Below are 14,161 nucleotides of genomic sequence, written 5' to 3'. Positions count from 1 at the left end.
GAGAGTAAAATGAATCCCCTGTTTAAATAAAACACTTTGACCATAACCCTCTGGCCCGCCCAGAGACAAAGTGGGGGGGTACAGCTGCCTCCCCTATATGAACACAGACCTGAGCAGAGCTGGTGTCCCCGCTGCCACCCCTGCTCCTCCTGCCACAGCCGCTTGCTCATTACCCATGTGCATGTAGTATGAGCTCGTTCAGGGCTCTTCCACAGATTAAATATTTAAATGATTTATACATTACTATCCCTTTTAATTTAAATAAGATGGAATTGCTATAAACTGACTTGGACTGACTTGCTTCCCCCACCACTTTTATTTTGATTTAATCTTGCACCTGCAGTTTCATCAGGCTGCCATCCAGCATCATCTCAGAGCTTCACGAGCACAATCCGCACTGGTAAATGGATGGAGACCTCTAGGAAAGCTCAGACGCTGCACAGTGATGAGGAAGCACCTTTCGCTCTCTCAAGCATCTGAGCTATAGCATGGCTGAAGGGATACCACATATCAAAAGGGATGCAGAGCCTGGACTTCCCATGTGCATTTTCCCGGCTGGGATGAGCACCACTTGCTTTGCCACCCAGCCCAACCTGTTTGCATCACCCTTTTTGGGAGCTGCTGCTCTCCCCTCCAAGGCAGCAGCCACATTTTAGCTGCTGGTGGCATCAGTAAAAGCACAACCCAGGGCAAGCTCTGGAAGATGAGACATGACCAACACGTAATTCTCTGCCATTGCGCTCAGGCACAACCCAAAACCTCCCAGAGATCAGGCTGGGAGGAATCTGAGCTCACGTGGTCCAGGGGAGATCCTACAGCAACACCCAGGCTCCCACCCCACTGCCATGCCCAGGAGGCCGTGCACACACCGGCTTCATTAGCAAACTCGATAGACGATGAATGATCAAAGCAACCAGCAATTCTATCCACATTCACACTCATGTTCTCATCCTGGAGGCCAGGAGGCCCAATGCTGCTTGTGGTGCAAGGTGAGGAGGACACATCCGTGGGCAGGGAGGGAAGATCTCTCCCTTGGACTGCAGGAGCCTAAAGATGGAAAACGCTTACAGCTGTGTACACATCCATATGCATAAGAGAACAGGCCCTGATCCAGCACACGCTTACGTCAATCTGCCATCACCAAGATTTAGGAGAACACTTAAAATTAAGCAAAAATTTCCTTGCGCTGCAAAACTAAGGACCAAGAGAGGAAATATATCTTGTGGTTAGAGCAGAAGCAGGTGCCAAAGCACTTGGTCCCAGCACAGGTTCCAGCACCCCAGGTAACCCTGGGCATCTCACCTCACCTCTGGGTTTAGCCACTGGATGCAGCTGCCAGGTCTTCCCCTTACAGCTATAAGAGGCTCTCAGATGGTCACAGAACAGCTTTGAAGGCTATTTCCCATCTGGTGCCCATGGCCAGCTCTTCACGCACTGTTTGCAGAAGAGCAGCTCACCTATAACTCAGCAGCAGCAAGGAACCCCCCCAAGCCCTGGCTCTGAGGAGCTGCTTCTAATCTAAACCACAGAAGAAAGGCGGGATTTGCAACAATACTACAGATTTTGCCTGCTGAAAATAAAGACAACAGCATTTCAAAATAAATGGGGGGAACAGTAAGATCAATAAGCGAACAACTTATTTTCCAGCCCAGCCTAATTAAAATGAAGAGTGTTAATCTGTTCACCATCACAAGTGAGAGTTCCAGTGTAAAAGAGAATGCATCATCCTAAGGGCTATAGGATATGATGCTGCTTTATGGCTGTTTCATTAGTAAGGCAGGGACGGGGTGGGGGGGGTTGAATTCAGAACAAGAACTAGTAATTCTTCATTAAGAGGGGAAAAAGCCATGCAGGAAGTTTGAGGACTTTTCTTAAAGCCAACATGAAATTAGAGAACTTATAACCAAGTTCACAACCTGAAAGGATTATATACAGAAGAGGACTTCCCTGCAAAACCATTTGCGGAAGATCAACTGACCCACACAGTAAATAATGCAACAAACTCCTCTGAACTTCGATGGGGTGGTGACAATTTGCTTGTAAGCATTACTGGTGGCATCAATGATCTTAAGGGTCTTTTCCAACCTAAGTGATTCTATGATTTCTTAGGGAGCTTCAAGAATCACATCCCATAGATTTACTTCCCTTTCTTTCTTGAAGCATGAAGCAGTTACACGAAATCCACAGCCCAATTTCTGCTCCTTTGTGAATTGGGACAGCTGCTGAAACATGTTGGTTTATCGAAGTTTTCCTTTTACTCCTCTGTGGCAGATGTCCCTCCAGGAGCAGTTGCTTCATTCCTGTGCTTCAGCGTTTCCCTGAACAAGGTAAACAGGAGCCAGGCCAAGTGAGCAACACAGGATGGGCTCAGCTGGGCGTCCATCCCCACCCAGCCGGTTTGCATCCCGCCGTTCAGTCCCACCAGCCTGCACGGCCAAGCTGGGCAGACCATAAAATGCTTTGGAAGGGACCTTAAAGTTCATCTAGTTCCAACCCCCCAAAATAAATGAAGAGATAATTGCGTGTGATTCCTGCAACCAAGAAACACATTTTCTACCAAATACAATGCACAGCTCAATCCCATTCCCACATCCAAGTCCCACTCAGCTGCAGTTTGCAAAGCTCAGCCTTGCCCTAGCATAGGCCAGGTCCTCACAGCTTCTAGGGAAAGAGACTCAAACACAGACGGTATAGAAGTTCAGTGGTGCCATAAAACACGAGGCAGGTTTGAACTCCTGCATTTTAAACAGAAAGCCGCTTCCAGCAGCTCTCCATCCCCTTTGGCCACACGCCAGACCTTGCTGTTCACTGCTCAGCAACGCCTTCCCAGGAGAAGGTGGCTGGAAGTGACATTACTGCAGTGTCCCCCTCCACCCCCAGCAGTTAATCGGCTCGGTGACATCCCTCGTCCCGCCGGCCCTGATGGATGCCCTGTCTGTCACCCTGAGCAGGGGCAGGACCAGCACAAGGGTTATAGGGTTTGTTTCCAGGCCACATCCTGGGGCAGGAGTAAAACAGAAGTATTTTTATAACCTAAATCAGATGTTCAATACCTTTTTTGGTTTTTAATAATTGCCCTTTTGTCATTGCCTTAACAACTTTATGCTTTTTGCAATAAGAGCCCAGAAGGGTAGGTGGAAAATGCCCTTTCAGGGCTGCTCCACACACACTCCTGCTTTTACTCAGGCAGGGCCAGGCACAAACTTCTCAGCACAGTGATGAAAAGAAACTACTTCAACTCTTTAACTGTCCGAGGCTTTTTCCTTCTGATCAGACTGACCAGCTGCTCAGGCTGGTGAGGGAAGAGTTAATTAATGTCACAAGATGAGCACTTGGGCCACGCAATTATCACCTCCTGCTAGAACACCTTGGTGAACCACCAGCATGAACAGAACCAGCACTGAGCTCAAGTAGAGGCATTTATCCTTCAACAATGCTCTATTGCAACAACTTCATTTTGATGATACTGAAAGACTGATGCTCACAGCCGCTGTCATTCCCTCTGATAGATTTTGGGGCTGTGGAGTGACAGTTGCTCAATGCACTGTTCTTGAAAAGCTGCACTCATAGAAGTAGAGAGGAGAGAGATGCTCCATGCATCCAGGTTCTCTACAAGCTGCAGGTGGCCAGAGAATTACTTGGAGAAATACAGGGATGCTTAGGGAAAACCTTGCCTAGCAAAGGGTGCAGGATGAGAGGAAGGTGCGTTAAAACAGCCAGTTTGTTTTATCCCATGGAAAGAGATTGTTGGTTACAAGCATCACAGCCGAGAGCCGCAGCAGACTGGGCTGTTTTGCCACAAACACGCTGGCAAAATCAGATCCCGAGCTGAGACTCTCCAGGGCCGAGCTGCAGCCGTACCGAGCTCCCACAGCTGCTCTCGAAGCCAAAAAGCAACCAAAAAATCAGATTGATCAATCAGTAAAACAACGCAGAAACGTGGCTTGACCATAGCATACACTAATGGAGGAAAAATAAACCACACACACGCCTGTACCTTGGAAACCTTAATCTTAACCTCTGTGCCTCCAAGTCCCCCGCACCTGTAACATGAGGAAAGAATCATCTACCTCACCTGGCTGCTGCAAGGTTCTCCTAATCAATCAGCTCATTAATTCATGCAAAGCATGAGATAGACAGCAGATGGATGGTTTTACACAACAGTCTTTTGTACAGTGAAATATTTCTACGTAATTCTCCGGCAGCAGCTGCCTGGTCCTGGCTCAGCGGCACCGAGCGGCCCCAGCTCGCGCAGGGACACCCACGAGGTCCGGAGCAGCAGGGTCTCCCCCAACAGCGTTTTGAAGCCACATGGGATTCCCTAGCTGGAGATACCCCTTTTTTCCACAAGGCTTCTTACAGATTTGATTTCCACCTTGTCATATTTAAAAGCTGTCTCAGGAGCGTAATGACTTTAAATTCACTCACCGCCACAGTCAATCAATGGAGCGGCGGCGGCTGCTGGTGCCTCGCGAGCAGGCGGTGATGAATGGGGCTTTCGAGGCGGCATTGCTCACCTCCGAGCGAGAGGAGCGGGGGCAGAGGGTGGGGAAGAGAAACAAAGCCAGAAACAAGAATTAAAAGGAAGAAATGGGGCGGGGGGGTAGGAAAACCCAACCTCCTCACTGCAAACTTGGGGCGAGTGTTCCTCCGCTCCTGGAAGGCACAGCTTGGAGGGAACTGTCTTGGCTTGCGTTAGTCTCCCTGATCTGTTATCATCCTATATCTTAAATAAACCAGCTAATATATTTACTACAAACAAGTGCTAATGCCAAACCTGGCCTGTGCAGAAGACCAGAGCCTCCATGTGTGCCCCAGACCCAAACTTTCCTTCCCAGGAGGAGCAGACACCCGAGAGCAGGTCTTGAGAGGATGCCTTCCCTTGGGACAACGCAATAAAGGACATGGTGTTATAAGCGTTATGCCTCAATTCCTGCTGTGTAGACGCAGACAGACACAAGCCTCACGGGATGACACGCAGCACCCTGTGCCGCCCATCCCTGAGCAGCTCCGGGTACCAGCAGCAGAGATGAGCAGCCCTGAGCGCTCACAGCCACCCCAGAGGGATGGGAGCATCCATCCCTGCAACTACCGGGAGCTTCCAGGGAGGAAAAACACAAATGCATGTAAAAAATCCTCATTTAGGGGAGTCCATAGGACCTAATCCCGCTCCAGCATGCTGCCAGTCACTCTGCTCTACCCAGAAAGGATGCTGTGCAGCATTTAAAAGGAGCAACTTCAGGGCTCTTTTCTCCCTCTTTTTCCAATTACGGGGTCAGTGCTGTGCAGTCTGTGAGCATAAAAATATTCACAATATAGAAAACTGGTATGTTACCAAAGAAGCTGCAGTTTGTGGTGCGGGTGTCACAGCTGAGTGTTCGCGTCTCACAAAGCGCAGAGGGGCAAGAGTCGAAAAATGAAACCCACACGCCAGCAAAATAAAAATAAGAGGTAGTAAAAGTAAATTAATGATGCTGCTCCAATTTGAGCAAACACTAATTAAGAAAGTGTAATTGAATTAATGTATTATTTAGAAACTCCAGCAAATCCTGAGCTGGGATATAAATGCATTATAGGTTTCCTTTGACATCACATATATCTCACGCCTCACTACCTGCAATTTATTTTAATGTCACCAGAATCTCCAGATTTATGTCCTTGTCATTCACCATTGTTTCGCATTTATCCCATATATCTATATCCTCTCTCCTCAGTTCCACATATCCAAGTGCTCCATACGGGGCAGTGATGACCATTCGATAAGTCAAAGCTGTGCAATAAATTAGCTCAGTGCACCAACCACTTCCCTGTGCCCAGTAGCCACAGGTCTGGGCCTAATTTGTTTAGAGCCTGGAAAAACATCAAACACCTCATCAAAAAACAAATCCATCTTCTAAAAACGCGTGTCTTTTTCCTACAGCTTCAAGTGTCAGTTTGTTCCACCTACATGGGGAAACCAGAATAGGTCGAGAAACCAATATCATCACACCCTGGAAACAGAACAAAACAGCACCTTGGGGCAGGGGGGCTAAGTCAGCCCCTCCAAGGTTTCACAGCAGACATTTGTACCTGTGAAAGGTCCCAAGATAATGCATTTGCAGCTGGGACCGTTTCATAGTGCTTTGGGTATTCAGCAAGAGGCTTTACATACATTATTCTCCCCTCCTTTTGAGCCCTTAGCAGTGAGGCTTACGGTTCTTACTACACCTGCATTTCCAGGAAAAGATACAAATACACCAAAAGGAGAGAAAGAAATCCAGTGGAACTGTTTAAAACCACTCAAGGCACTTGTAAGGAAAGCAGCATGAGAAAATAACACGGGCAGATCCAAGTTCACACACACGCATACAGCTCTAGGAAAGAGGAAAAGAAAAAAATCAGCTTTAAAGCATCTTGTATTTAGGTATTAGCATACACTGTAGCAAAATATGCATGCTGTTTATAAAACATATTGGAAGACTTTTCCCTAAAAGATGCCATATAAAGTATAAAATTTTATTATCTCTGCCTGTCCATTTTACAAAGATCTACACAAACAAGTTGCCAAATCTGCCTGCAGTTTAACTCCATTAAATCCAATGAATGAGTTTGGCCCACAAAAAACTCTGCACTTACTGTAATAAAGCTAAAAGCTGATAGTAGCTGATACAGTAAAACACATACATTTCCATACACTTATTCCTGCTGATTTAAAAATACAAGCGAGCTACAGATTGCCCTTGTCCAGCTCCCAAAGAAATGCTGAAATGGGGGAGGAAAAATAATCCAAACCTTGGAGCTCTCTGGTTCCCTCTAAGCACAAAGGAGAGAGGGCTGGGGGAAAACCTTGTGTTCATTTGGCTTTTCCACAGAGAGCCCTGAATGGAGACAACGTGTGTTTGAACTAAATGCCCAATGGCTTGGTGCCCAGGTTGGGCAGGACCCCACCCAGCAGGAACAGGGGTCACAGGTCTGGACCCCATCCTGGGACACCCACATGGCAGGGGGGCCACACCAGGTGATACAGACCCCAGACCCAAATGACAGATTACAAGCCTCACCTGATATGGGTTTTGTTTGTTTGTTGAGGTTTCGGGTTTTTTTGGTAATTCACTCATCTTTCTCTCAGATTGCTGTCACAACCACACCAGCTCCCATCTCCTCCTACATCCCTGCATCTCCCTCAGCCAGGCTGACAGGCACCCCGCTCCCTCCGTGCCCCCTCCTCAGACACTCCTGCCCCAGATCCTCATGGTGCACAGAGGCTCCAGGTCCCTCTCACCTGGAGAGAACTCTCACAGCTGCTTTCTTAGATATTTATTATTATTTGCTTCTATTACAGTGATGCCTCAGGGACCCAGACAACCCTTGTACTACTGGTAGTATCTATACTCACACCACTCCAGCAGCCAAACTACACCTCCCATATCACTTCGTACTCTTCCTCCCCACCAAGCCCTTGCCACCCGGGCTGCCCCAGTCTCCTGGGGGTGTAGCAGACACAGGACCAAGGCTCAGGGTCTTCAGCCCCTTCACCCCAAGGTCCCCACAGCTCTACTGCTTTCACAGTTCTGCCTCCTTCCTCACCTGCAGTTTGGGGCCGTGCATGGCTCCACAGTTGTCCCACTGAGCCCCATCCAGGTCTCCTCCTACCCACCAGCCTCCTCTGGGCCCAATGAGCTGCTCACCATCACACCCCCACCTCACCACCCCCACCCCAGTGCTGTCCTGCCATCGGGCTCGCTCACACTCTCTGCAGACCCCAGGCGCATAACACACACCAAAAAAATCCAGCAACCATATCGGATCATGCAAAACACAGCTCAAGGCTGTGCCCCCAGCTCATACCCCCTTGAAATCCCTGCAATAGCTTCTTCCCTCTTCCACCCTTCCTCTCAAAGCTTTGCTGCTTACTCCCCATCACAGAGCACTCAGAAAGGCACAGCCTACCTGCAGCACAACCCCATCCTCTCTTCCTGAGACTCCTCACTGCCCCACAGCAGCTCCTTCTTAAGCCCCTCTGCTCCAGCAGACTTCCCAGCACCCTTTGCTGAGAAACCATGTAATCCCAGGCTTTTGCTACACCTGGAGTTAACACCAATTCACAGCCGAGTGCCAGCAGCTGGGATGCTGCGGGTGTTGCTGTGCTGCTGTTGGCTTTTCTTGGTGTGAAATCCCAGCCCTGGAGCAGCCAGCAGGGAAACTCCACCTGGACCAATGCTGCTGCTTTCTGTGTCCCTCTGGGACACACGGCTTCACTGGCATAACACGCTCACTTGTTCCCAGCACATACACAAGAAAATAAGCATCAGAAAATATTGCCCAAGGATGAGGTTAAGACTCTAAACAGGCGGGACAGCACCGGGCTCTCCAGGGCACAGACTGCGTGTCTTGTCCCTGTCGCAGCTTCTCCAACCTCAGCGCTGCATCCAGAGCTTGACTCGGAAACCTCCGAAGCACTGGCCATGTCCTTCTGTTCTCATGTATTGCGTAACCCTATATTTAGCATATGATGGGAAAACCAAAATAAATGATCCACAGCTCATAATAATGAATGTTGCATCTTGAACAAGCCAAAAACCTGACCTTTATAGTTAAGCTATCCTGGTGAGAGGTTAGATCTTGTGTTTTCTGATCATCAAACAGGAAAGCATTAGCCAGACAGGGAGAACAAGCTCTTATCTAGACCTGATTTCTCTCCCCTCCAGGGGATCCTGTAGGATATTTCAGTTCTCTCGCACTCTCTGTATGACTCTTCCCTCCCCCAGTTGCTTGAAATCAGCCAAATTCACAATCTAATCTGGCCGGGAGTCAAAGGGGAGAAAAATCAAGTCCTAATGCAGTGACTACTTTGAATGGGGAATTGAAGCCAATCAGAAAGGCATTATTGATCCCTCCTCAGAGCACCTCGGTCAGGGAGGGGAAAGCCACGGGCAGCCGCAGAGCTGCCCCCCACGGCCAGACGGGGCTGCCCTGCCAGGCCTGCAGCTCTCCCAGCGCTCGCCCGGGCTGGGAGCTGCTGTGACGGGGGAGCCAGCCCCGTCCTGCACAAGTTCCCTGCCCGTGCAAGCAGAGCACAGGCCACGGTGTGCAGTAGCCCATGGCATGCGCTACCCCACGTGCGTGCGAGAGCGTGACCTGTGTGCTGCCTACCGCGGTGTGTTTGTGTGCAAACACTTCCAGTGGGCACCGCGTTGGAGTGGACCCATCTGCGAGAGCAAGGCTGCTACATCCGCGTGCGTGTGCGTGCACAGCGGGGGCTACATGCATTTAAGCAGTGTCAGTGCGGGGCTGCTCTGCGCGAGAGCCAAAGCGCAGGCTGCAGGGCAGCGAAGGGGGTGTGCATGTGTATGCATGTGTGTACCTGTCCCCCACCAGCTGCCTGCGTGACCCGCAAGCACAATCCCTGCAGCGGGCAGGGGCAGGCAGTGGGGTGGCTCACCCCAGGCAGCGGGGCAAGTGTGGCAGAGGATGGGGAGCAGCCGGACGGGGCTGGGCACAGCTCTGGACATCCCTGGGTGAGGATCCCGGTGCTTTGGCCCGCGTTAGCGCTGGCTGCGCGCTCCTCTGCCTTATGTAACTGCAGCAGGGATGTAGCAGCGAATGGGGGTCCGAGACCGGGCGGAGAGGAGCTCCCCACTGCAACCCCCTCCAAAGCAAAGGGGGCCGGAGCAGAAGCCGCACGCCGCCGCGGGGGTAAATCCAGCCAGAAGGCCGAGGCAGCTGCATTGCCACCGGCTGGGCTGGGCGCGGCTCGGGGCTGCCCCGATGCGGAGCAGGTCCGGCGGCCGGTGCCGGTTCCCACCGGGGAGTTACCGCCGCGCTCGGCAGGGCGAGGACACGGCTCCCGCCGCGGCGTGCAGCGCCCAGCACACCCGACGGGCCCAGCTGGCTGCCACCCTGCCCGGCCGGGGATGCCCCGGGGAAGGGGCTCAGCCCGGCGCCTCGGAACCTCCCCGGAGCCAGGGGACGTGGGGCGGCAGCTCCGGGGGAAAGTCCTGGTAAGTTTGGGGAATCGCACGTTTTGCAGGGAGGCAGGAGGGAAGCATCTCCCTTCAAGAAATAAAAATAAAATTTAAAAAAACCACGCAGGGTCCTGTCGGCTCCTGTCCTCCCCCCCGCCTCGGGCAGCGCTCCCCAGCCTGCCAGCCCAGGCACCGCGGGACCGTGAGGCCACCGGCATCTCCTTACCTGCCGGCGTCACGTCTGCTGCTGCCTGCCCTGCTGCCTCTTGCTCTTGCTCTTCCTCCTCCTCTCCTCCTTCCTCCTCCTCTCTCCCTCTCCCTGCTGCTTGGGGCTCTTTATGGAGATTCATTCATTCATGCCTTCCCATCGGTCCCTCAGCGTTTCCCTGCCTCCCGGAGGCAGAGCGTGTGACGCCTCGCCCCTTTCCAGCCACTTTCTGCTGTCACACAGCGGCGCTGCCCCAGCCCGGAGGGGCGGCCGGGCTGGGACACGCGTGGGAAGCGACGGGCCGGGGGAGCGTCCCCCAGCGCGGGGCGGAAGGGGTGGGCGGGCGTGGGCGCTGGGAGGGGGCGTACAGACGGTCTCTGGCACCCGTCGCTGGGGCGTCGGGCCGCCCCCAGGGCTCTCTGCGCTGCCCTCCGCCCGCCCCATCCGGCGCCACGCCGCTGCCCATCGCCGGTCGCCACAAAGCAGCGGCTACCCGGGGGGGGCTCGCAGCCGCACCCCCGGCCAGCCCCCGGGCAACCCTCGCTCCCTCTTTCCCTCTCTGCTCGCCCCCTCCACCCCAACCGAGTCCGTCCTTCCTCCCCGTCTCCCGCTGCCTCCGCATCCGCGGCAGAACCGCATCTCGCCCCGCGGAGCGCTGCCCCATCCGCGCAGCTTACAAAAGCGCTGACTCAAGCCCGGAGAGGAGCGCCTGACTCCGGCGTGGGGAGCCGGGGCTCCCTGGCCAGACGGAAACTGCCCCCCCCGGCCAGTTCCTCCCTCTGTGCCCTGGGGAGGACACCTCCATCTCGGGGGCTGCTCGCTGCTCCAGGTCACCGAGCCAAGTCCATCCCTGCCCCAGCTTTCCCCAGGACCAGGGTCCCTCCGCTGCCCAGCGCTGCCTGCCCTCCCGCTGCACTTCGCGGGGTGCTGGGGACACACTCCCGGTCCCCCTCGACAGCATCCCTCTGCCCATTGCCCGCCGCCGCCCGCACACCCCGCCAAGCCGGGGCAAACCCGGGGTGTCTGGGGGGGTGTAAGACCCGCGAGGTGCCGGGCAGCAACGGGCGAGGTGCTGAGGGGGAGCAATTTTAGGTGCTAAACTTCAGGGGCACTGCCTCCTCCCTGCACTACACGGGGTTATTCATTCCGGACAGCCAGGACAGAGAAATCCGCTTTTTCTCTTGAAGAAGCGGTGGGAAACTTGAAGAAGAGCGTTTGGATTTGGGCACTGGCGGAGCCTTCAGAGCGATAAACCATTAATTTCGGCTGAAAACCCTTAAAAATATTCCCCGAAGGACCCCGCCCGCTCCCCGGCGAGCCATGCCGTTTCCTTACAAGCGGTGCCACCCCCTTTGCAACGATGCCATCAATTTCGATTAACGATCGCTTTATTCACCACTGCAAACTTCTAAATATTTAATACAGTGCAAACCGGCACCGAAACGCACGGAGCTGATGCGGGGAGGCGAGTCCCCGGCTGGGGAAGGCGTGAGCGGCTGCCCGCGGCTGAGCCCGGCGGCCCCGCTTCCTCTGCCCCGGGGGAGCCTGTTGATATCAGTGTGTGTGTGTGTGCCCCCCCACCACTTCCACTCCCTCCGCTGGGCTTTCCCGGGGCTGCAAATCACAGCGTGGACGTGGGCAGCATCGCGGTTCCCCCGGGCTGCCCGGCCCGGGGAAGGCAGGGATGAGCGGAGATGCGGAGGTTTCTTACCGGGAAGAGCTGGAGGAGGAGAGAAGGGTGCGGGTGGAGAGGAACACACACCCCGATGGGCCGGCATGTCCCCAGCACCGGGACGCTGCTGCCCGGCGGGTCCCGCTGCGCACGGGTTGAGCAGCTCCGCTCCACATCGAGCGGGACGGGGGCTGGGGACCCCCAAGGATTTCGGCTGGTCAGAGGGGTCCTGCCCGGGGGGGATTGCCCCCCACCGCCCTGGCATCTCCGGGCACAAAAAGCATCACTTCACCCGCAATGTCAGGCGGGTCCCCGGGCGGGGGGGTCCTGCACAGGGGCTCCCCCAGGGAAGGAGGCGAGCGGCCCAGGCCGGGGAGCGGACGGGACACCCCTCCTCACACCGCCCCGCGGGCTCCCAGCACCGGCAGCGCTTCATTAAAATGCAATCAAGAAAATTCTTTGGCAACTCCGGCCGCGGTTTAACACCGGCTCCGGTCCTCCGGGCTCAGCCTGAATTCGGGAGCTGAGACGGAACTTCACAGCAACATCTGTCTTCATAATTTAAACTGCAACACACCCACCGGGCAGGAACCCGCTCCTGTCCGTCCCCTCCACCTTTCTCTTTTTAAAAAACAAAAAAAAAAGGCGAAAGCGGCTCAGACTCAGAGACAGACACCTGCCCCCGTCTCCCCGAGCCACCAGCGCGGCTGCAGCCGCACCGGACGAGGATGCGGGGCCGGCGCCGTCCCGGGGACCGGCCCCCAGCTGGATGCGATGTCCCCTCCCCGGAGCACGGACACCTCCCCCTCCCCAGCTACGGCCGCCCTCCACTAATTTTCTTTAATTAAAGCTCTATGTGCGGCATGTTTCGCGAGGACAGAAATAGCCGCTGAAGGAGCACATGGAGGGGAGGCTGGTCCAAGCGTGGGAATGCAGAAGGGATTGGGGGGGGCAGGGGAAGCAGAGCCAGGGAGCGGCTCTACCACAGCCCCCACTCCAAGGCCCGGAATCGCCGAGGGTATTTGGGGTGGTGGGTGAGACCCAACCCCTCCGCTCCGAGCGCTCCGTGGGGTGGAGAGGGGCTGCGGGTGGACGCCCCCTGCCCCTGGGGAACACCGTTGCCCGCGGCACCGGCTCTTCCCCCAGAGCACAGGGGTTTCCCGCAGGAGCAGTTGCAGCGGCGGCACGCAGGGTCTCCCCAAGGCTGCTTCGGCTCGGTCGCACCCCTCAGGAGGTGGGGAGACCCCGAAATGGGGATCCCCCATGGGCGAGGGGGGAACACGGGACGGGCGGCCGGCAGGGCTCCCTGGGCTTCGCGCTCCCAAGCCGCCCGGGGGGAGCCGCTCCGGGCCCGACCCTCCTCGCACCTGGGGGAACAGGGGAGCAGGAGCGGCTCCAGCCGAGCTTGAGGACCCCCCGCCCGCGGATGGGAGGGTACCCCGCTCCTCCCGCCACCTGCCCCGCGGTCCCCCCCCCCGCCGAAGTCCCATCCTGGGTTGTAGCCACGAAAAGTTTGGCGACACGGAGTGGCCACCGGGGGCTGCGCGGGGCTCACCGGGTACCCGGGGCTCCCCCGGCAGCGCCGAGCGCCGCCGCGGCGGGGAGACACCGGGCGGGGGCCGCGGGACCGGGGCGAGCTGGCACCGGGCACGGGGCTGGGCCCGAGGTCGGAGCCAGGGGGGGCCGGGCGGGCTGCGGCGGGGGCTGCGGGCGCACCTACCTGCTTCGGCGGCGGCTCCCGGCGCTCGGCGGCGCGCCCAGCCCCGAGGCGCGGTGATGGGCGACGGGCGCACCCGCAGCTGCGGCTCCCCGCGCCCCTCCAGGCGGGCGAACCGGGGGCAGGAGGCGGGCAGGGAAACGCAGCCGGAGCCGAGCAAATCCCAGCGCTGGAACCGGCCTCCGAGAAGAGAAGGGCTGCAGCTCCTCACTGCGTCAGGCGGAGAGCCCTGCCCGTGCAGGCGGCGCCGGGCAGCGCTGCCAGGCCTGGGGGGCTCCCATCGGCTCGGCTCGGCACGGCTCGGCTGGGATGGGCTCGGCTCGGCGCGGCTCGGCTGGGATGGGCTCGGCTCGGAGCGGCAGTGTGGGGCGGAGGTGTGTGGTGCGGCTCGGCTCGGCTCGGCCTAGCACGGTCCGGTTCGGCACGGCTCGGTACGGCTCTGCTCGGCACGACCCGATTCGGTTAAGCCCGGCTCGCTTGGGCTTGGAGCGACCCGGCTGGGTCCGGGCACGCTGTCACAGCACAGAGCGATAAGCGGCTTGGCCGGGAGAGCCGGGTTGGCACCGGGGGAGCTGCGGGGGGGGCGTGTGTATGTGTGACACTGTGTGCATGTGTGACAC

General features: G+C 56.2%; 1 protein-coding gene across 1 annotated transcript in view; it reads right to left on the bottom strand.

Annotated features, from left to right (window-relative positions):
• The window catches only part of ELFN1 (extracellular leucine rich repeat and fibronectin type III domain containing 1), a 103,871-nt gene extending 90,188 nt beyond the window's left edge, over positions 1-13,683 (bottom strand). The window contains exon 1 of the mRNA XM_082064595.1: positions 13,545-13,683. The gene's annotated coding sequence lies outside the window, so the exon portion shown is untranslated. The remainder of the gene's footprint in view (positions 1-13,544) is intronic.
• Between the last annotated feature and the right edge of the window lie 478 nt (positions 13,684-14,161).

Source organism: Streptopelia decaocto (genome assembly GCF_964273445.1).
Source record: "Streptopelia decaocto genome assembly, chromosome: 13".
NCBI classification, from domain to species: Eukaryota; Metazoa; Chordata; class Aves; order Columbiformes; family Columbidae; genus Streptopelia; species Streptopelia decaocto.
This window is presented reverse-complemented; position numbering and strand designations above follow the sequence as displayed.